This window comes from Mesoplodon bidens (assembly GCF_964165515.1).
Source record: "Mesoplodon bidens genome assembly, contig: HAP1_SCAFFOLD_925, whole genome shotgun sequence".
Taxonomy (NCBI): Eukaryota; Metazoa; Chordata; class Mammalia; order Artiodactyla; family Ziphiidae; genus Mesoplodon; species Mesoplodon bidens.
In genome coordinates, this window is record NW_027672125.1 from 40,525 (window position 1) to 65,944 (window position 25,420).

Sequence of the window (25,420 nt, forward strand, 5' to 3'; positions counted from 1 at the left end):
TTTGCCCTCTGACAAACAGAAAATAATTTATGCTTCCCTTGAAATTATCTGACACGACCTTTATCAGTTTGGGGACATTATATTTTTAAAATTGACTTTGCTTTATGAAACTTTAATAATGTTGGAGCTCCCTGCCCTTGGTATCATCTTTGTGATGATGGGAAATATTGTGGATGATCAAGGACCATTTCAAGAGATCATGGAGAGAAACCTCCTTCTGGATTTAATTTCATTATGAGGATGTCAAAATGCTTAATTACTTAAAATAAAACCCATACCGTTTTTATGCTGTTATATTCTACATGTAGCTGGAAAAATGTTAAAAATATTTTTAAAGAACTGCACATCTATTTTTGAAGCTGATTTGTCTGTTCAAGGCTTGCTAGCACTTTATCCATCTCAGTACTACTTCACTTAGTAAACAAATGCAGTTGCCATAATTGCTGCATATGTGTCTGTGTTCCCTTCTAGGTTATATGTTTTTGAAGTTAGAAACTATATTTATATCACAGCCCCTATGTATAGCACAATATCCATTGCTAATTCAGATTGTGTTTTAAGATATGAGACAAAATTTAAGACTTTTATTATAGTCATAAACATCTAGCAAACCAACCAGAAAATAAAAGCTAATTTTCAATTGGTTGGCCAAGAACAAAAAAGAGAGGAATACCTAGTGCAAAACCATATCTCTAATAACTACTGTTGGATTTAGAGCACACACATGCTAAACTTAGTTTAAAATATCTTCTTATCAAAGATTTGAGGTTGAACCTGAAAAAATTATATCAGAAGTGAAAATAATTATGTGGTCTGACCAGCCTGGATCACACAAAGTAAGTGTACACTGTATATAAAGTAGATAAACTACGAGGTCCTACTCTATAGCACAGGCAACTATATTCAATACCTTGTAATAACCTATAGTGGAAAAGGATCTGAAAAAGAATATATATATATATATATATATATATATATATATATATATATATATATATATATATATCTGAATCACTTGGCTGTACACCTGAAACACAACACTGTCAATCAACTATACTTCAAGTAAAAAACAAAACAAAACAAAGTAAGTGTAAAGGGAAGTATAGTTTTATAAATTCACCTCTGATATCCAATGGACCAACTGAAAGACAACAGAAACTACAACTTTCTAGGAGACAGGACATGGCTAGCAAACCAGGCCGTTACCCTCGGTAATGGTCATACCTGCCAAAAAATATACAGACTAGCCTGCATTCATGAATACATAGGTATTCTTCACTTATCTGGCATTATTAGGCAATGAGGTATTGTATGTTAGGAGAAGTTTTTTTTAAATGACAAATTTAAGAGGAGTTATTTTAACCTTCACTTGGTAATTTTTTTCTAAAATTAAGAAATGTATCCACTGGTGTATCTAATGTTTCCGTGATAACTCGGGGTCATCAGTTCAATCAACGTTTGCATGAATAATGCAAATGGAAACAAGACAGGCATGCTTAATGAAACTGAAAATGACATAGCACTGGCTGGAATAACTGATGAGAGAGCAAGAAAAAAACAAAAATGAAAACAAACCGTGATCAAGAAACAATCGGTCAAGTTCTGACTTTCTGTACTTAGTTTCAAAAAGAGACACCACAAATCCCAGCGAGAGACTCCAGCAGCATTAGCTGTCTTTCTCCTTTGTTTCCACCTTCCTTTCCTTTTCCTTCTACCCTAGATTGTTCCAGGAAATGTTTATAGCTGCTTCCAAGACAAATGCTAATACTTACTTTCTCTCACACAAACTTCACAATATGTCACGTGATAAATAGTGTGGAGGTAAAAGACAATTCATCACAGGGACATCTCCCATGAAAATAAAATGAGAAACTAGCTTCTAAACATGCAGAGAGAAGGGCGTGGTGTCAGGCACTAATTTCCTTGCAAATTCCTCTCCATTTCTAATAGACGTTCTTATTTACCAAGATCCCTTTTTATTGGTGTCCTATTCCAGACTGCTCCACTCCGCCCATCCTCATCCTGTAAAATACATTCACACTCTTTTGTGACCCTACCTATTTGCCCATTAAATAATCAATCATAGAACGGTCGGAATTAAATATAACGTGAAATTAAAATACTGGAGTCACTTGGAGGGTTTAAGCAGCTCCACCAGAACATACTGGACATGGATTTAAAGAGGCTGTGTGGGACTTGCTCTTGTCCAAGTTCTTTCTCAAGGAGTATCTGAAATAAGCCTAAATTCAGAGTTAATCAGATTGGCCTGCTTTCTCAGGTGGACTGGAATTCATTGCTCTTTCCCCTCAACTCCCTGATGTCAGTGGCACTTTCCAGAGATGAGGTGGACTTCTCTGCCTACTGCAGAAGCTCAGTTCCCCTGGGGCCCATTCCCTGTCTGAATCCCACACTTGAGGCCAGGTGCCACCCTTCCCAGAACATTCGTGGTCTCATTTCAGTTTTTGACCTGCTCAGATTGAGTCCCTGTAGACTCTTTCTCAGCTTGAAACCTGCTCTTCAACCCCTTTCCCTGACCTCGATGGTTACCTTCCTACTTTAGGTCTCAGGTGCTTTAGCTATAAAATGATATAGTTGCCCTTAATTCTAAAGTCTTCTTTCTAAAGCTCTACAATGTGGTGGCTCCTTGAAAATGTTTCTCTTTGCTGGTTTTAATTTTGTAGTGAATTAAAACCACAGCTACTCTAAAAGACGGTATGTTACATTGGATAAGGGAAGTGTGTTTTTGTAGTTAGATTAACAGGGATGGAAGACGACTTAGTATGTTTTAAGATACTCATGATCCATTCTCGTGAGAGTCAGGGGAAGAAGGGGAAGGGAGTTAATAAAATACCAAACCATTGTGACAAATTAAGTTATCAAAGATGTAGCTGATTAGTTACTACTTGAATAAGCCACACATATCCAATTCAAGTTTTCCTTTATTTTTCTAAGGAGGGATCCCAGTGAACTGAATCCCATGTTCAGGAACTCCACGTTCAATGGCTTAGTCTTTAAAAACTGTTATGTTGCTGGAAGAAGAAATATTTCCCATCAAGTCCTAATTGATGTTTAGCTATCACGCACATTTGAAATAAATTTATTACTTTGCCTGATCTCAGTGTAATACATTCCAAAGGGGCAAAGAGCACACGAAAATTTATGGAGTCTCCATCTTCTACACTAAAGTGTGCAATAAATTACATAATATTGGGCCGTGAAATTCACAAGCTATAGAAACCACACCATTAGCAATGTATACAGTGGTAAACAGCAGGTAATGATAATGATATAAAACAAAATAGACTGTGTATGTTGGCACTGCTGCCAATAAAGCAATCATTAAATGCATTCATATGCATCTATGCTAGGTAAGCTCTTTGAGGGCAATTGCTATGAATTCTACATACCTGTCAGGATATTATATAGAGCCCAGTTTCTATGGCCTTTATTCAGAGACGCTGAGAAACGGTTACTGTGGGTAAATTCAGACCTTTTCTCAATATAGAATTTGGTCAACATGCATTCTGAACAGCAAAATTTCACACTGCTTTCAATTTTCCTACAGTACTTGCCACCTCAACAAATGCAGGATTAAGTAGAATGGATTATAAGAAGTTAGAAAGGAAAGATGGAAGAAAAGAAGGAAGGTAGAAAAAAGTTGCGTATGGAGTACATCAACATTTACGTAAAGAGTGGACCTAAAACTAACCTGAGGTTACCCTAAACTATTAGCATATGATATAGAAGCGTAAATGAAAAAATAAAAAAAAACAGCAAGGAAAACTCAAAGATTCTTTGTTTTTTCACTTTACTGCATATACACGTCCGTCTTAAATAATCTATATGCTTATATCCAATAAGAGAGCATTGTTTTGCAAGGCTATTTGGGTTCTATCAGCATGTAAAGGTCGGACAACTCAACTTTAGCAGAGTTAGCCTTCAGGTGAATAATTGCTTCTTTCAGGTTGTGAGCATTTCAATTTTCCAGAAATGTTTCCCAAAAATTAAAAACTAAAAGAGTCCTAGGACAGCATCCTTTAGAAGTTTTATAGTATCAAGTTTTTTGGAGGAAGAGTATCCTTGTCGATTATCAACACAATGATTCCAAGCAGGTCAATTTATGCTGAGAATATTATATAACAGAACCCACTTCACCTCCATTATACTGACAATGATCTTCCTTACTTCAACCTTGTGCTTCTTAGTAAAGTTGAAAATACTGAGCCAAGAACAGACAGTGACAATGCCAGAGACTCAGATGTACCTATAGGTGCCTTCAGACAACATCAGCCACCCAGGCTAAAGTCCTGGTTTTAAAACATCCCAACATGAATGAATCTCAAAAACCATATGCTGAGCAAGTGAAGCCAGATCAAAAGGGCACCTACCATATTATTCAACTTACATGAAATTCTAAACTGGGCAAAATTCATCTCTAAAGATAAAAATCAGATCCGTGGTTGCCTTGGGGTGGGAGATGGGGATACTTTTGCAAAAGCCTAGGAGGAAACTTTCTAGGGTTTTAGAATTGTTATCGATCTTATGGGGGTGGTAGTTATACAAATGTGTACATTAATTAAAAGTCATTGAACCGTTGACTAAACATGTCTGCATTTTATTGTGTGTAAATGATACCTTAATAAAGTTGATTACAAAATGAACCAAAAACAAAACAAAGAAGAAGAAAAACCTCTCAAGACCTCAAAGGAAATACACTGTTTTCTTCCAGGGTACCAGATTGGAAATGAGGCACTGGTCTGTTCTACCCTCAGATTATCCCGAGGATTATCTAGTCTATTTGAAAGCACTAGAGTCCCCTATCAGAAAAACTCACCCCATGTTTAATTACTTTGATTTCTTCTCTGCCTCTTCTCCCACACGGTGAAGTCATTTACGGAAGAAAAACCAGCTTTTTCCAACTTTGCATCATCACATATTCTTTCCAAAGCTACTACTTATGGAACAAAATTTGGCTACACTTTGTAAAAATCTAGTTTTTTGAGCCTTACAAATCTTAACAGTTAACCTATTGCCTCCTTTGGAATTTGGAAAAAAAATTATTTTGAAAATGAATAGCTGAGATTTGACATTTTTGTGTTTTGTGATTTTCTCTTCCCCTAAGAGAGAAGTGAGTAGGAATGAGAAACACATACATAAAGAAAAAACAAGTTATCTTGCTGCCTTTGCATGGTTATAATTTATAGGAGGCCCTTTTCAACAATAATCTATTATCAGAATCAATAAAAATAATCTCCATGAAGGCCAGGCCAGGATATTTGTCTCTTTTTCAGCAGATTGCAATACAAACCACATTCATGGATAGATATGCTTCTTCATGATCTTTGTAATACTGTAACAGCTGACCATTTCCTCATGCCTCTTCACCTTAACTTAAACCTGGTTTTTCACTAATGACCTCACATTTCCTTCTCTATCACTTGGTTGTCGGCCTCTTTTCCAACTCCAACTCCAACTCGCATTTCACTCTGGAACCAAAGGAAGACTCACACCTTCCTGCTTTTTAGTGGTACCTCAAGGTCATTAACATATTGTGATCAACCTGAAGAACAGCCAGTCAATTGTTATTGCAGAGCCATCTGAGAGTTTGTAGCTCTAAAAATTAACTAAGGACCACATTTGTCAAAAATACCCTAGTTTAAGATTTTGGTAATATAGCAACAATAATTCCGAAGTCATTTATGACGATCAGTGTGGGAAGCACCCTCCTTCGGGAAGATCCTTTGCCATACAATACACTTTCCCTGTCAGGTAATAAGGAAGCACGGCCGTGGAAATTAAACTTTTGTGGAAAGAAATACTTGGCTTCGAGAAGGCTTGAAGTTCATACATTTTCCTTGAATTAGATTCCCCATTAATTACATTATCCACAGAGAGGTAATTATCAGAATTATGTAAGCAATTAAGGAGATGCTACTCCACATTCTTTCAGCTTGTTGACCTTTCTCACTTTATTTCATGTGGCTATCTGAAACATCAGTGATTTACATGTCTTTCTTTTTTTTTTAACAGATTTCTGTGTGTGTGTGTGTGTGTGTCCCCATGATGAAAACATCATTAAAATAAAATATCATGAATAGACTCTTAAGAAGCAGAGTCTACTTAAAGTCCTGGAAAATGTGAAAGCACTAATATTCATGGACAACTCTACACTCTGAACGCTACTCCAAATTTTATTGATCTCTATTTTGTCTAGGAGTTTTTCAAATTTTCTACCATGATCATTTGTTAGTTTTATAATTACATAATAAAGGCATTACATCATACAATCTTTTGTTATCCATTGCAGTTTTAAAACTATTCCTTTCCTTGTCCTCAGCAGATATGTCATAGATTATTAGTACACAAGCAAAGACTTTCAATGTAACAGTACTTTATAGTGAGAAGAACTATACTGAGCTATCTCTATCCTAAGACAATGCACTAGGAAAGCACTAGGAATTCTTAAGCACTAGGAATACAGAGAGAATCAAGGGGCAAGTTCCTTGCTTTCGAGTAACATAATCATTATAGCAAATGCTTAAATAGCACTTAGTATATAACTCACCACAGCAGTCTTATTATACTCCTTTTAAATCGGTGAGCAGAGGAAGCCACAGGGAAGTCATAGGGTAAAGCCAGAATTTGAACCTAGGTAGACTAGTACACTGTCCACGGCTTTAACTACTATGATAAATATATATATATATATATATATATATATATAAGTCATATATATATATATATAAAACTTCAAGTATTCTGAAGTTACAAAACACTTATCTACCAAAACTCAAAAAGGAGCACACAAAATTGCATAGAAAATAAACATGTAAAAGGTCATAAATAAACCACAATATAACCTGCTCCACATAATATACTGATTGCAGTGTCCTGGGCCTCTCCCATCCTTAGGTAGCTGGAAATTACAACAAAATAATACTTTTCACTTTTGGAAGCCACACTATCTCTCATACCAACCAACTAATTACTTCCTTATAGAGAATAAGAAATTAACCTGAATATCAGAAAAAAATATATATATATAGCATTACTGATGTAGAATCTTTATTTAAAGACAATAACTTCAATAGCAGAGGGAACTTTACCACTGCAGGCTTCAGATAACCTCTATATTTCTCAGATTTTATGCTAAATCATAAAATGCCATATTGTGTCTGAAGCTATTTTTTCAATAGTCCATTTTCTTAAATGGACTAGCAAAGCAGTAAATACTGAGGAACATTTTGGCTCCCAAATCCTAAAGCCATTCTGATTATGCCTGGGTCATCATGGGGACATCATCGGAACTACCAGAGGACTGGCAGAAATACCAGTGGTCTAGCCAGCTTATAAATTAGAAATTATACAGAATCCAATTTAATTTTTTGTTAAGTAATTCCTATGAGGTTTTTGGGATGTCAGTGTAAAGTCCTTTGATGTGTAATCTTTATCCATTAGATAGGGAACAATGTCAATCCCCATCATAAATACGGTCCCAATCTGACACTGAAAATCCACTGTAGGGCATAGGACCTGCAAATAGGATATGAATCACACACATCCATCCACTCATTCAGACAATCCACAAATATTCATTTTTAAGTCTACTATATGCCAATAATGTACCGGGCTCTAAGATGCTAAACCATGCTAAATGCTGAAACAGACATACTCAGTTCTGGCTCTCCTGGAACTTATGACCTACAGAAGTGCCTTCATTGTAAATGGTCAGGACTCAGCCAATGCTATTATCATCAGCAGGTGACCAAATGATAGAGCCTGCTTTCTAAACAAGCTCCACACTCTTTGCTTTCAACATTTTTGCTTTCCTTCAAGCCACATAATCCAGTGGTCAGTTTCTCCCAGTTAGTGAGGTTTGGGGAAAATGTACCCAGTGAACAATTCCTTGTGGCCTCACTCCTTCCTCACACTCTCCTCTGTGCTCTTGAGCTAAAGAGACCTGGATTCAAGTCACTTGCTCTAACCTTATTATTTTAAAATAGGGCTGCTCCTGCTTTGAGGATTTCCACGGGATCAACACAGTAGCAAAGCAGCACTGAATCAGAAGCAGGTAAATTTCAAAATGACAGCTCTAAAAATATCCACTCTCCTTTTGTTCTCCTCCTATCCCTTTGCTCTGAACACCTCTGCTCTGAGGCTTTGCCTTTACCCTTCTCTGATTACTGCTCCAAAAGGGTTTCCAAGAACCGGGAGTATTTATGGTTTCACTTGCTCCCAAGTCCTTGGTGGGAAAGGATGCTTGCTTTCTGATTCTTACTAATTCCACACTCACATTGTTAACACAAAAATCATCATTTAAAAAAAAATTTCCTCAGCTTCATATTTCATCTGGGCCAACACTGAAAGAATATTTTCAAAGAAACAATATCCTCTCTCCTTTGCTCTTCTGAGTTTCACGTTTTTACCTCCAGTCTCATTTTCAACCCTTATTACGGGATGCATCACCAAAATAGAAGAAAGTTCTTTCTGCTTTCCCTGTACCAGCCAATTATTCTACTTTGTTCTGTCTCTAACGAACAGAATGCGAAATCAACACAAAGCCTGATTATGCGACCTCTTCCAAGGGAAAGGTCTGAGAGTTGTCTATTTACTAATGAAGCTCAGTGTGTATTAAGGGTTGACTGAAGCAATCATCAGGAATTTTCATCCCTTAAATTAATGTTTTCCACCAGATGCACATCGTTCATTTCAGATAATATAACTTTTAAGTTCAGGATACAACTGGACAAAAGAAAAGAAAAAGAAGTAACCAACACAACACTTGCAGTAATAACACAGTAACAGCTATCATCCTTCCCTGAGGAATTCAGCCTACTTTATGGACACAATTTAGTACAAACTCATAAGAAAGCTAACAAAGCCCAAAACCACTTCACAAGAGTGTAGAGAGGTAAAGGTCAAAATTTATTACTGCCAGGCCCAGCAGACAATGGCACCTACCGGAAAGAGCACAGGACGGGAAAACCTGGAAGCCTGTGCTCCAGTTTTGGTTATTCCTGTAAGCATTGGTATGATCTGAGTGAACTCAGCCTGCCCTGCTTTTTCCGTTTATAAAAACCTACATCATCCTCTCATTAGAACGAAATGCCACATCTGAAAAGTTGCAGATCTCTTTAGGAAAGAAACAAAACTCATGTTTCTAACCAAAATGGAATAATTCAGTCAATGGAGACATAATAAAAAGCTGCCATAAAGCAACTGTTTACTTGAAATCTATCTTTTGTGGTGTATTTATATGGGTAAGGAGTGTAAGGATATCATAAGTAGAGTTACCAATTCTTCCAGAAATCAAGGTCATTGAGTTCAGATTCCAACTTTGACCTTGACCCAGGCTTACAGAGATGTAACATGTGCCAATACCTCATATCCACCATACATGGGAGAAACAAGGTATGCAGACAGATCTTCTTCTAAGTATCCCATATGTAGTGGTTTTAATACAGGGTCTCAGATTCGTTGCCATTCTTCACATCCAGATGTGGGCATTTCCCCTTGAATTTGGGCAGGCTTTCCATGGCTTCAAACAGTAGAGCAGGGGTCAGTAAATTATGGCTGCTGGGCCAAATCTAGGCCGCTACCGGCTTTTATAAATGAAGCTTTATTGGAACACAGCCATGTTCCTTAGTATATGTATTGTTTGTGTCTGTTTTCACATCACAGCAGCGGAGCTAAGTAGTTGCAAAAGAGACTGTATGGCGTGTAAAGCCTAAAATATTGACCGTCTGACACTTTATGGAAAAACGTCTCCAACGCCTGCAATAGTATAAAGTGATGCTATGTAACATCTAAGACTAGGTCATAAAAGGTCATGCAGCTTTTGCATGATTCTCCTGGAATGCTTCAACCCTGAACGCTCATTCTTGGGATACTCTATCTTGAATCCTAACTACCACGTTATGAGAAGTCCAAGCCACATGGGCAGCCATCTATAGGCACTCCAGGCAACAGTCTTTGTTGGGCCCAGTCTTCAAGTCATCCCATCTCAAGGGCCAGACATGTGAATTAAAATTATCTAGATGATTGCAGCCCCAGCCATTTGAATCCCCATGAGCTGAGGTTTCAGACATCAGTCACAGAGTAGAGACAAGCCATCTCCTCTGCGTGCTGTTTGAATTGCTGACCCACAGAATCTGGGCACATATTAAAATTTTTGTTTATTTCACCACTAAGTTTGGACTTCTTTATTATGTAGCAATAGATAACTACAGCACTGTGTCTGTACACAGGAGATCTACATTTCACAGAGCACATACTTTTAGATGTGAATGTTGACTGCTCAATTTCTAAGAAGAACGTATACACACATATAGGTACAAAATAGTTATGTATATGTAAATATTAGACCTATATAAACTAATCTATATTATCCATAAAATGAGGGGCCCTTGATAATGGCTAACATTTCTTTTCGGTATTTATTGTGTTCCAAGAACTGATAAATTCTTGCATTGTATGAATTTTCTCTTTTAACCCTCATAGCAACTCGCTGAGAGAAGTAATGTTATCTCTATATTATAGATGAGAAAACTGAGGCAAAAACAGATAACATGCTCAAGAGTACTCAACAAGTAAATTTTAGAGTCAAGATTGGAACCCAAGTTCTCAAGGTTTAGATCCCTTACTCTTAGTCACCAAGCTATATACTGAGTAAGGAGATGAAAGCTGAAGCCATTACCTCATGCTCAAGAAGTTAGACAGAAACTTAGCAGGCATGGTTGAAAGAAAACAGGACTTGGAGTCGTAAGTCCAGAGCCTGAGTTATGAAATGAATTCTCCTCTCATCTAGATATAGGTTTGTTTTTAGAAAATGAAAAAGATCACTGCATGTTTTGATGGTTAATTTCTGTACTTAATGATTACAAAAGAATGGAATTTTACCAGGGAGCTATTTTGCAATGACATAACTTATTGATTCAAAATCAAACCTTTATTATAAATTCTTGATTCAAAAGCAAATCTTTATTAAGTCTCCGTTGCATCAGAAGTCTTTCCCATTCTTCATTTCTTTTAAAACCCTTTCCTGTCTACTCTTGGCCAAAGCTTGAAGCCTAATTTAACATTTGGAAATAAAATAATGAAATAGTCATAACACAGCAATTCCAATGCCTACTGAAATGGAAGCTCTAAATAATTTTTCAGATAATTTAGGAAATTAAAAATATTTACATCATAGATGCAAAGAGAGAAGTTACTTGTGTAATAAAATAAATGGTGAGACAAAAAGTTTCTGGTCAAGTAGATTTGTTTAAATATGAACACTAATTTCAGCTCTATCCCGGTGCTAAAACCCAGTGACAGGTTGCATACAGTTTCTAAAGGGATAGTTCAGTGCATTGGGTCAAATTCATGACATAAAATGTGGTATTATTAGTAGTACTAGAAGACAGAGTGTGACTGTCTTCTTTGGGACATAGATAAAGACCCCAAGTTAGACAATATCAAGCACAAGTTATGTAGAATAAGATATGATCTCAGTCTTTGGAACATGTCATCCAGGATTGAACAAGAGGTAGATTTATTATGAAGTACATGAAGCCAGAGACAGTAAGCAATGAGTGGTAGTTGGTTAAAATAGACAGGTTTTAGAAGTAGAGGCAGGGATGTAGAAAACAAACTTAGGGTTACCAGGGGATTGTGGTGGGGAGGCTAAATTGGGAGATTGGGGCTGAAATATACACATTGCTATACATAAAATAGATAACTAATAAGAACCTGCTCTTCTTATTAGCACAGGGAACTCCACTCAATACTCTGTAACGGGCTATTTGGAAATGACTCTAAAAAAAAATAAAAGTGGATATATGTATATGTATAACGGATTCACTTTGCTGTACACGTGAAATTAACACAACACTGTAAATCAACTATATTCCAATAAAATTTTTTTTTAAAATAGGTTTTAAGAACCATAGTCAGGGAGCAGTGTGGATTGGAAAGACCTGGCAAGAAATATTTCTGCATCCTCAGACAATGCTCCCCAAGCTGGCTATTGCAAGGGTGAGCATTTAAGAGATCTTTGACCTAAGGAGGACAGGAGATTAACAATCAACCCCAATGTGCATGAATTATTCTCCTCTGTGTTATCAGAAATCAGATGGCATCCTAGAGCAAGGGTCAGCAGATCTTTTCTGTAAAGGGTCAGATAGTAAATATTTTGGATTTTGTGTACCATACCTCTCCGTTGCAACTGCCTATCTGCTGCTGTAGCACAGAAACAGCCATGCACCATACGTTAATGAATGGGTGTGGGTGTGTTCAAGCAAAATGTTATGTACAAAACCAGGAGTCAAGCGAGATCTGATCAGTGGGCCAGAGTTTGCGGACCCCAGTTCTGGGTCAGTGTTCACAGCTGAATGAGTCATGAGGCCTTAAGTTCCAGTTCTCATTGTACTACTTTCTACCTGGGTGAACTTGGGTTCATCCTTTTATTTATATGGGCCACTATATTAGTCAAGCTTCTCCAGAAAAACAGAACCAACAGCATGTGTATACAATGTGCCCATATATATTGATAGATATAGATATCAATATTGATACCTAGATCTATATCCATATCTATATAAAGATAGAAAGAGAGAGAGAGAGACTTTAAAGAATTGGTTCACACAATAATAGAGGCTTGGTCAATTCAAAATCTGCAGGTTAGGCTGTCTAGAGACTCTAGGAAGAGTTGCAGTTCAATTTCTGTAAGTCTTCTGGTAGAATTCCTTTTTGCGACAGGGAGGTCAGTCTTTGTTTTATTAAGAGCTTCAACTGATTGGATGAGGCGCACCCATACTATGGAGGATAATCTGCTGTACTCAAAGTCCAACACCAATTTAAATATGAATTTCATCCAAAAACACCATCACAGAGACTACCCTGGTGGCGCAGTGGTTAAGAATCCGCCTGCAAATGCAGGGGACACAGGTTTGAGCCCTGGTCTGGGAAGATCCCATGTGCCGTGGAGCAAATAAGCCCGTGCACCATAGCTACTGAGCCCGTGCACCTAGAGCCCATGCTCTGCAACAAGAGAAGCCACCGCAATGAGAAGCCTGCACACCACAACAAAGAGTAGCCCTCGCTTGCTGCAAATAGAGAAAGCCCACGTGTGACAATGAAGACCCAACGCAGCCAAAAATATAAATAAATAAATAAATAAATAAATAAATAAATAAATAAATAAAATTGTAAAAAACACGAAAACACCATCACAGAAATATCCAGAATAATATCTGACCAAATAACTGGGCATGGTGGCCCAGACAAATTGACATAGAAAATTAACCACCTAAGCCATAGTTTTGTCATCTTTTACTGAGAAATTTGACTTATCTGAACTATTTTGATAACTAGAAGATACCGTCTAGAGGTAACACCCTCAGGTTTTTACATGGTAGGCAGCAGAGGGAAAGAGCCCATTTGTCCAGTCAGATGACACCTAAAGATAAAATTCTGTCTTCTCTTTCCAACCCACAAGGATGAATGCCAAAAATACATCACTTATATCTGCTTTAGCTAACATAGGATAGGTCTGGAACAGACCTATGCTCCCAGTAAGCCTCATGAAATGCTATTTCATTAAGGGGAGACTTTACTTGCTAAGATTAGAAGCAAAAGAGGGTGGTGGATGAAACACTGCCCAAGGATATAAGTTCATGCAAGGAAGCAGGAGAGAGAATGGGTATCCGAAGATGTGCGCTCTAAGCCAACACTAATTCCACAGCATCAGGTTATAATTCAGGGAGCACAACTGCTGGGGTTTTTTTCCCCCTCTTTTTTTCCCCCAAAGAGGGACAAATCAAGCATACTGACAAAGGAAGAGCATTAGTCACCACAGATAAATTCCTTTTTAGAGGTGATCTTGCAAATAATTTGGCTCAGTGTAGACTATGATTTGGTTCCAAAAACCATAAGCTAGAGCATTTCATTCCAGGTCCCTCCTCAAATATCCATGATAGGTAGAAATTTGGCATCAGTAGTCCTTGAAATCTCCCCAGGTGATTATAATATGCAACCAGGGCCGAGAATCTGGAGATGTAGAGAGAATTTAAATTGAACTTTAGTTAAACAGTAAAACGAGCTCTGACTCTACTGGCTGGAGCTAGAAAAGGGATATGCATTTACTGGGATGAGAAGATAAAGAAAACCAGGGAGTAAATCAAATGCTTTACACCTGTGCTTAGCTAATTGTTACTCAGATAATTCAGACAATCTTACAGCACCTGAACCCTGAAATTCCTTAGTTCTGTTTAAAAAAAAGTAACTCTTCAAGTAACTGAACTCTGAGAATCATGTAAATCATAAAGAAAAAGAAGAAATCTTATTTTTTGAATTAGTTGATTTCATATATACTGTTTCACTTTCATGATGTTAACTAGTTAGCTTTCTTTCCATTTTATGTTTGAGGAAAGTAAGGCTTTAAAAATCTCAGTCATTTTCTCAAGGTCACTTGTTAAGGGTGTGGTAGGGAGCATAATGTCTCCTAAAAATGCCCTCACTCTAATCTCTAGAACCTATTAATATGTTACCTTACATGGTGAAGAGGACTTTGCAGATATGACTGAAGTTATAGACCTTGAGATAGAAAGATTATCCTGGATTACCTCATGGAACAAATCTAATTGCATGAGTCCTTAAAAGTAGAAAACCATTCCCAACTGTAGAAAGAGAAAGAGAGAGATGTCCTAATAGAAGCAGAATCAGAGAGATTCAACATTTTGGGTTTTGTAGGTGGAGAAAGGGGACTCTGAGTCAAGGACTACAAGTGACCGCTGGAAGCGGATAAAGTCCAGGGAACAGAAACACCCCTAAGAGCCTCCAGAAAAGAATGTAGCTCTGCCAACACTTTTTTTTTCTTTTTTAACCATCTATACTGGAGTATAACTGATTTACAATGGTGTGTTAGTTTCTGCTTCATAACAAAGTGAATCAGCTATACGTATACATATATCCCCATATCTCCTCCCTCTTGCATCTCCCTACCACCCTCCATTCCCGATCGCACCCCTGTATGTGGACACAAAGCACAGAGCTGATCTCCCTGTGCTTTGCGGCTGCTTCCCACTAGCTATCTATTTTACATTTGGTAGTGTATATATGTCCATGCCACTCTCTCACTTCATCCCAGATTACCCTTCCCCCTCCCTGTGTCCACAAGTCCACTCTCTATGGCTGTGTCTTTATTCCTGCCCTGCCCCCTAGGTTCTTCATAACCATTTTTTCTTTTTTTTAGATTCCATATATATGTGTTAGCATACGGTATTTGTTTTTCTCTTTCTGACTTACTTCACTCTGTAGGACAGTCTCTAGGTCAATCCACCTCACTACAAATAACTCAATTTCATTTCTTTTTATGGCTAAGTAATATTCCATTGTATATATGTGCCACATCTTTATCCATTCATCTGTAGATCCTGCCAACACTTTTACTTTACTCAATTGAGACCAATGTCAGACTTGTAAGGTAATCAATTTACATTGTTTTGAGTCACTATATTTGTGGTAATTTGTATGAAAGCAATAAAAAACTATTACAGGGGTCCTACAGGAGCCAGGCTATATATTTATACTTAAGTATTTCTGAAATGAATTTAACCTTGTGATTGACAGCAGCAACAGCTTCCAAGGGATCCCACCACACACCTGAGGCAAAAGCAGCCTAATACAAAGCAGTGACAGCAGCAGGTCACTGCCCCACACTTGGGGTAGAGGGGGACTTGATCTACTGTAGCAGCAGCATAGCCTGAATGGGAACCCATCCTCCTGTGGCACTAGTCCCATTAACATTAGTCTAATCTGCTAGCACCTGCTGCGCCAACAGGCCCAACATATACAAACCCTCCAACTCAGCAGCATTAAGTGAGCCAGACTCAGGGTTTCCTGAAACTCATATCCAATGGCACTGGAAAGCCCAGATATCACCTAATGTTATGAAAACATAAAAAAAAACAATAACAGAAGACTGGGAACTTCAGAAAGAAAAGGGGAACAATGGAATGGGTGAAAACAAATGGGGTATATATAAGAGAATATCATTAGCCTCATGAGTTTCTTAAATACTATATAATGGTCAAAGCAAATATTATGACACCATCTGATGTGGTTCTCAATGTAGAGAAAGGAAATACTACAGAAAATCATACTTTAAAACTGGGGAATATTAAGAGACTAAATGGAAGTAAAATTTTGGAACTTCACTTGAAGTAATAAAACACTGATTCCAGTAGGCTATGGTAAGTTACATATGTATACTGTGATGCCAAAAGTAACCACTAAGAAAACTATACAAACAGTATACACAAATGATTATAAATAAATTAAATTAAAATGGACTTATTAAAAAATGTTTAAGTAACCCACCAGGCAAAATAAGAGAAACACAGGATTGAGAAACTAAGGTAAAAGACAAAACAAAAAATAAAATGGTAGACCTAATCTTTAACATAGCAATAATTACATTAACTGTAAATGATCTAAATAACCAAGTCAAAGACAGAGATTGGAAGAGTAGATTAAAAATTCACAAGCATGATCCAACTATATACTGTCTATAAGAAGTTTACTTTAAACATCATGATATAGGGAGTTCAAAGTAAAAGGAAGATAATGATATATCATGTGAATGTTAATCAGAAAAAGTAGGAATGGCTATATTAATATCAGATAAAGTAGACTTCAGAGCAAAGGAAATTATTAGGGGCAAACAGGGTCATTACATAAAGATAACAGGAATAATCCACCTAGATGACCCAATGATACAAAATGTGTGTGCACCAAACAACAGAACTTCAAAATACATGAAGCAAACACTGAAAAAAAGTAGTAAAAGGAGAAAATTTTAAATCCACAATTATTATTTGAGACTTCAGCACAGCAATTTATAGAACTACCAGAGAGAAAAATCAGCAAGAATATGGAAGAAATGAAAACATCATCAATCAATAGGATATAACTGACATTTAAAGAACACACTCAGTAACAGCAGAATACATATTCAAGTGTCCATGGAATATTCACTCATATACTATATACTGGGCAATAAAAAGAACCTTAGCAGATTTAAATTGTAATGTGCCTAAGTGTTGGATGCTAAGCCTCAGAGGTTTTCTTATTTCTTTCATTTATATATTCATAAAAAATTAGCAGATTTAAAAGAATTAAAATCATAGAGTATGTTCTCTAGCCATAATGGAATCAGACTAGAAATCAATAACAGAAAGACAACAGGAAAGTCTTCAATCACGTGAAAACTAAACATCACAATTCCAAATAACTCATGGGTAAAAAAGACAGCAGCAAGGAAATATTTTTTAATGCATAGAATAAAAGGAAATGGAGATATAACAGATCAAAGTTTGCAGAATGAAGTGAAAGCAATGCTGAAAGGGAAGTCTATAGCACTAAATTGGGAAAGAAAGTGTTTCAAAGCAATAATCTAATTTTCTATATTACAACAGTAAAAAGGGAAGAGGAAAAAACACTAAACAAGCAGAAGGAAGGAAATAATAAAGATGAAATAGAAATCCATGAAACTGAAAACAGGAAAATAGGGGGGGAAAATCAATGAAACAAAAGGCTGGTTCTTGGAAATAAACAATCTAATCAATAAAGATCTAGCAAGACTGATAAAGATAAAAAGATGGATGGCACAAACCACAGATATCAGAAATGCAACCAGGGATACCATGGCATATCCTGCAGGTTAATAAGGGACAAGTTGTTATGAACAAGTCTACACTATAAATTGAAAAATGTAGGTGAAATGGGCCAATGCTTCTACACTCAAAACTACCAAAACTCAGCCAAGATGGAATAGATAATCTCAATTTTCCTGTAACCATTAGAAACACTGGTTTTTCATTTAAAAACTCCCAAAAGGAATATTCAGGTTTAGATGTTTCACTTTTGCCCAAGACATAAAGAATTAACACCAATTTTACATGATTTGATAAGAAATAGAAGTAGAAGGAACAGTTCCTAATTAAATTTATGAAGCCAGTATTACCTTGATACCAAAACCGGACAGGGATATGATAGAAAGAAGAAAACTACAGACCAATATTTTTTATGAAATTGGCTGTAAAAATCCTCTGCCAAATATTAGCAAATTAAATCCAGAAATATATAAAAAGAATAATATACCATGACCAAGTGGCATTTATTCTAGTTATGCAAAGTTGGTTAAATATTTGAAAATCAAACAATATTATCCACCATATCCAATAGATTAAAGGGAAAAGTCATGTGATCCTATCCAATAATGCAGAGAAAGCACTTGACAAAATCCAATCTCATTCATGATTGTAAAAAAAGAAGAAGAAAGAACTCCAAGCAAACTAGGAATAGAAAAGGAACATACTGAAACTCATAAAGATGATCTACAAACAACCTATACCGACATTATATTTAACTGTGAAAGACTGAATGCATTCTCTGTAAGATCAGAAACAAGGCACGGATATCTGCTCCCACGACTTTTATTAAATATATTACTGGAGGTTCTAGTAAGAAAATAAAGCAAAAATAAATAAATACATACATTTAAAAGTTAAATTTTTAAAAAGTTCATTTAAAAGATAAAAGGACTATTCCTACTATGTTGAATAGGAAGGAATATATCCTACTGAATGTTGAAGAGTAATATATCCTATTATATTGCCTAAGGAAAAGTAAAACTGTCTGTGTCTGAAGAGGACATGATAATCTAAATGGAGAAAATACCAAGGAATCCACAAAAAGCTTGAGAAATAATATTAGTTTGTAAATGTTTTAGAGTACAAGATCAACACAATTTTATCACATTATATATTAATAACTAATGTGTAGAAGCTTAAATTAAAATATGTGATGCCATTTACAACTGACCTAAATAAATACTTAAATACAAGCCCAATAAGACATTTATAGGACCTCTATACTGAAAATTACAAAATGCTGATGAAGAAAAAATTTAAAGTCCCAAACAAATAGGGAGACATACCTTGTTCATGGATTAGAAAACACAACATAATAAAGATGTCAATTCTCCCCAAGTTAAGAGGCTTAACACAATTACTCTTAAAATGCCCTCAAGGTTTTTGCGGATATAGACAAGCTTTTTCTAAGATTTATATGGTAAGAAGAGGCTGAAGAATAGCTAAAACAATTTGTAAAGGAAGATTAAAATGGGAGGAATTAATCCACCCAATTTCAAGACTTTGCAGTAATTTTGGAGGGTAGATACATAGATCAATGGAATGGAATAGAGAACCCAGAAATAGACTGACATAAATACATTTAACCTGTTTTTGACAGCAGTGCAAAAGCTATCAAGGAAGAATAGACATTTCAAAAAATGGTACTGAAACAGTTGGACATCCCTCGACAAAAACAAACAAAAAATGAACCTTAACCTAAACCTCCACACCTTACACAAAAATTAAATCAAAGTGGATCATAATCTTAAATGTAAAAGCAGGACATTTTTAGAAAAAAAAATAGGAGAAAATCTTTGGCATCTAGAACTAGGTGAATAATTCTTAGACTTGACACCAAAAGTATGATCAATAAAAGCAAAAACTGATAAATTGGATCTCATCAAAATGAGTTAAAAATGCTTCATAGAAGATCCTTTTAAGTGGATGAAAACTCAAATTACACAGTGGGAAAACATATTTGAAAATCCCATATGAGACAGATGACTTGTATCTATAATATACAAAGAACTCTCCAAACAACTTAAAAAAATCCAACTAGAAAATAGGCAGAAGACAGGAACAGACATTTCATGGAAGAGAATATACGCATGGCAAAGAAGCACATGAAAAGATGCTCAACATCATTAGCATTAGGGAAATGCAAATTAAGACCATAATGAGATATCAGAGAATAACTAAAATTATAGTGACAACATCAAATGCTGGTGAGTACGTAGAAAAGTTATATCACGTCACTGGTGGGAAAATAAAATGGTTTAGCCACTCTGAGAAACAGCTTGACAGTCTCTTTTAATCCTAAAAGTAGATTCACCCTACAATGCAGTAATTGTACTCTTGAGCATTTATCCAAAAGAAACAAAAACTTAATTAAGTTCCCACAGAAACTTACACATAAATGTTCATAGCAGTTTTATTTATAATAGCCAATAACTGGCAACTACCCAAATGTCTTTCAATGGATGAATGTTGAAACAAATTGAGATAAAATCTTATGATAGAAAACTACCGAGCAATGATAAGGAACAAATTATTAATATATGCAAACATTAAAATGAACTTCAAGGGAATGATGCTGAAGAAAAAATTTTTAAAAGCCAATCTCCGAAGATTAAGTAATTCATGATTATGTTTACATATTATTCTTAAAATAACAAAACTGTGGAGATGGAGAACAGATTAGAAGTTGCCAAGGGTTAGAGATGGGGGTAGAAGGTACAGTGGGGAAACTTTGTGAGGTTTTTGTGGTCCCAGTACAAATAATACAGCACTCTTGGTTTTAATCCCTAAAGATTTTTTAAAACAATTCCTAATAAGAGGTGTCCAGATAATTAGCAATGGCAGCAGATTACAGGTATAGCTCCCCAACATGACAACTTCAAAAGAGATTGTACTAATTCAATGCATATGTTAATGTTAAAAAGGCCAGTCACAGTACTTAAATGGTATATATCTTAACGATATTATCCTAAGTATCTAGCTATACCAGATGGACTAGCAGGATTTTCTGTACATTCAATCTTATTTAAGACAGGAAATCTTATAATAAGAGAGTTAAAAAAAGAAAAAGAAAAAACAACACACCTCAACTCATAGGAAGATGAGGTGAAAAAAGGAGCAGTGGTTCAAAAGCTTAAGCAGTGGCACCTAAATTTGGCTGCATATTAGAATCATCTGAAGCACTTTTTAAAAACCCTCACACTGACTGTTGGTCATCCTAGACCAATAAAATAACTTTAAATCTCCTCAGACGATGCCAGTGTCTAGCCAGAACTGAGAACCAGCGGACTAAGCAGAAGGGGATGTTTCTACAAAGATTTCTTAACAATAAGTCCTTTCACCCAATCAGATTTACCTTCCCACAAAGGGGTAAAGAAGGCTAGATGTTGTCCATACTTGCTTAGCTTTAATTAGCACTTGTGACTTGCCCAAATCCTAGATCATGTTTCCCCTAAATTTCATGTTATTCCCTAAGTTTTTCAAATCCAGGGCTAAGGGGTTTGCCAGGATGAGATTTTAAGTGTTCACACAGGGGAAGTCCCTGGCAAACCAGGACAGCGGTCACTCTACATTGAATTGTAAAGTATCCTAAATAACCCTGCCACTGCTCCCAGATACTAGTCTGTGCCAACCAGTGGAGAAAAGGCATTCTCCATTACTACCACGGCAAATGCTGCTGTACTTGCCTTGGCTACTCCCTATCTTTTCCAGGCGTCACTCCCCTTCACCTGCTGGTGGACGCTTTGGCAGCTGACAATGCAGATATTTTCAAACTTTAAGGTGAATAAAAATCATCTGGAGGGCCAGTTATAACAGAGATCACTGAGCCCCACTAGAGTTGCTGATTCCATAGGGCTGGGATAGGGCCCTAAAACTTGAATATCTGACACATTATCAGGGGACGCTGGTAAAGCTGGTCAGGTTGTTACCGAATGCAGGTTCGTGTGTCTGAAGCACAGTGAGGCCAAACAAACCTAAAGGTTGGAGTCTGGAGAAGAGAAAGGTTTATTGCAGGATCGAGCAAGGAGAGGGGTGGTCCGTGTTCCAAAACCCCTGAAATCTCCAAAGGATTTCAGCAAAGCATTTTTAAAGGCCAGGTGAGGGAGGGACATCCCAGGGCATGTGATCAGCTCGTGCACAATCCTCTGATTGGCTGATGTTGAGGCCACAAGGCAGGTAACATTATCCATCCTTAGGTGCCAGAGGGTCTGGGGGCTACGTGCTCATGATCATCAAGGAGTTCATTTCTTCCATTGGGTGGTGGTTTTTAGCATCTGAAAACTCAAGAAATATGCCTGAGATACTATTATCTGAGTACTTCAGAGAGAAACTACAATAGAGGATATGGGGGATGGGTCTGTCCTAGGAAGGCCCCATAGGGTACTGCTTAGTTACAAGGTGACCATACTTTGAGAACCACTGCTCTAGTGGCTTGGAATGTTAAGAAAGCAATGGAAGAATCCTTTCCCAGATCTAGATTCTAGTATCACCAGCTATTTTGGTGGGAGGAAGGGTAAGTTTTGTCCTTGCTTGGACTTCTTGTTCATTTATATCAAAGCCTATTTGAGGCAGTGCGTTCGGCAGTCCTGCAGATCTGTCTTTTGCTTCAACAGTGTTTGGAATGAACAGACCCAGGGACGCTCCTTGCTCCAGCCCCCGACCACCTTCCAACCTTTCTTCCTTTCGCAACCTTTGGAATCAGACACTCAGCTATCCTCAGCCTCCAGGACAGGCCAACACCAGTTTTTGAGCTTAGCTCCTTATCACTGATCAACCACGAGTTCACAGGTTCGTCAGAATTATTCCACCGAGGTGGAGGCCGCCGTCCACCGCCTGTTCAACATGCATCTGTGGACACTTACCTCTCTCTGAGCATCTATTTCGACAGCAACAATGGGACTCTGGACAGTATGGGCCACATTTTTCGCCAACTGGCTGAGGAGAAGTGTGAGGGCGCCCAGCGCCTCTTGAAAATGCAAAACCAGTGCTGCGGCCGCGCCCTCTTCCAGGATGCGCAGAAGCCTTCTCAGGATGAGTGGGGTAAAACCCAGGATGCTGTGGAAGCCGCCATTCTTAGGGAGAAGAATCTGAACCAGGCACTAACGGATCTGCGCGCCCTGGGTCCTGCCCGTGCAGACTCCCAGTTCTGTGATTTCCTGGAGAGCCGCTTCCTGGAGGAGCAGGTAAAACTCATCCAGAAGATGGGAGACCACCTGACCAACCTCCGCAGGCTGGCTGGTCCGCAGGCTGTGCTGGGCGAGTATCTCTTTGAAAGGCTCACCCTCGAGCCAAACAGGAGTCTCTGAAGTCCAGCCGCGTCTGAGGAGACCCTCTGGCGTCAGAGCTTCTGCCTGAAGCCCCGCTCTGCAGCCACTAGGCAGCTTTGTAACCGCCCTGGAGCCCTCTCCCAAGCCTTGGACCAAATGGAAACAATAATGCTTTTTGCAGAAGGAAAAAAAAAAGCCTATTTGAAATACAAACAGAATAAAGTGAAAAAAAGAAATATATACATATATTCACGTTCTTTTAACATATGAATTGCCCCACTTTATCTGTGTGAAATAAGTTTGTTCCCATTATTGGGCTGGTTCTCAAGCTTTGCTGCTCGTTTGAATTACCTAAAGAGCTTTGAAGAAAAACATTGGTGTCTGGGTCCCAGCCCCAGAGATTTTGATTCAGTAGGTCTAGGGAGGAGCCTGGGCATGGGAAGGTCTCAGAGTTCCCCAGGTGATTCTAATGTGCAGCAACTTTGTGAACCACCTCTTGGCTTCAATGCAGCTAGTCATCAGATATTAAATCTAAGACACATGGACTACTAGTGCGTGAGCTCTGTCGCTAGGTGTATTCCATTTTCTTTCTCCTGGAAGATTCGTGCCAGGGAAAATGATTGATAGTTGTGTTACTTCTCTGAAATGGATGGAAATTTCCAATTAGCGTGAACAGGGGAGGGTGAATGGGTGAATGCAATAAGGTGTATCATTTACGTATTGCCCTATGTGTATGGCTAGAAGCTTTTGCAACTGAGGTCTGCCCTACTTTTCATGCTAATGGTAATGCTTGTCCTCCTAATGCAGCCGTAAACTTTATAAGCCCATAGGTAGACAGCATCACAAAATATTTACCCCTCCCCACTGGCCCACTCTCAAGCTTCACTCCCCTTCCCCAATACACAAATGTACATCAGTGCACTTGAGACCAATATCAACATACTGACCTTCAATTCTTCTACTCTGCAGCTTCCCTCTTATCAGGAGATGTCAGCATTTAGTGCAAGGACAAATGCTTGCCTCTTGAGGAGTAATGTAGACAAAGCCTCCAAGAGACAAATAGCCCTCAGGGAGGGGGAAAAGGTCTTTCAAAAAGGTTAATGCCCAGAGGAGGCATTTTCAGTCATCTCAGCTTAGAGGTCAAATATCCAAAATTAAAAAGGTTAAAAAAAGAAGAAGAAAGCAAGGAAGAAAAGAAGGAAACAATTTTCTTATCTCATAGTAATAAGGCAGTTTTCCTTAAAAAAAAAGACTTAAGCCTTAAATTCTCTTTCCTAATCAAAATGTGCTTTTCCATCTTTAGACTATTCCTCTTATATCCTGTATTATTCATGATGTTTAATTCTTGAAATAGCACATGGCTGAAAACAGAAGCTAACCTCTTGTTCACTATGAATTAAATCTTCTTTTCCTAGGACCCGTCTACAATGTACAATTTGGGGTTGGCCAACATAATTATTTTCTCTGAAATACGTTACAGCATTTTGCCTTTTCAATATATAGTTATACAATACATTGTTAACACAACATATTTAATATAGTCAATATAGTAAATACAACTATAACACACATGATATGATGCCACTTTGGTGATTTTCTTCATCCATGTAATTCTGAAATTTGACAGTATAGTTTTCATATTCTAATGAGCTGAGTATTACCTTTGCAAGGATAGAAAAATAAAATAAATTCATAATATTCTTGTGGGGTTTGCCCCTGGGGTGGATTACCATAATGGGGGGATATTTGAGCCTTTCCCCAAGTCATTAAAAATCCTCCAGCAAGCAGCCCCTTGTTCTCTCCAGGGAGTGGGGGGAAAGGATCTTTAATCATAATAATCCCGGGGGGAGAAATCTCGGAAATAAGACATCTGCTTCTGTGCCTTGTTGTTTTGCAGAATAGCAATGATTGCCTTAGCAGCTTCTATTGCCATATGTATACAATAAGTAAATGAACATAAAATTGAATAAACGCATAAAAGAAGGATAAACCCACCCAGCTTAACAAACCCACTCTCTCACCTGCTGTGCCCCGAAACATGAAAGAAAGAATCACGGGATCATAAGGATTAATAAAATAACAGCCTCTGTTAACAAAATTGACAGAAGATATAAGGATAATTTGTCTGATGTGGGACCAACAGCTTAACTAACTGCTTAATTCTTTTTTAAAGGGCAATTCATTCATTTATTGTTTAAATATTGCAAGACAACATCTGAATTTTTGTAGCACAATTTAAATGTTTTACTTTTTTGATAAAGCAGAGTATAATAGCAAAAACAATTAGTTTCCAGTAATATCTATATCTCTATTCAGAATTAAGTCTTCCACAGACATGTAACCTGGAAACAAAAGCCTGTTACAATAAGCAAAGCTTCAACGGAGTGGCTACCTTTCGGGCCAGGGAAAGGTTCATCCCTATAGGAGGATGATGTGCTATGTAAAATGGCTGCAAGG

At 37.4% G+C, this 25,420-nt stretch overlaps 1 pseudogene across 1 annotated transcript; it reads left to right on the top strand.

The window, feature by feature from the left end:
- The first annotated feature begins 1,182 nt into the window (after positions 1 to 1,182).
- Positions 1,183 to 23,168, top strand: LOC308610558 (ferritin light chain-like; annotated as a pseudogene). Its single transcript has 2 exons — positions 1,183 to 1,211; positions 22,478 to 23,168. The product of its transcript is annotated as a ferritin light chain-like (transcript).
- Positions 23,169 to 25,420: the final 2,252 nt, after the last annotated feature.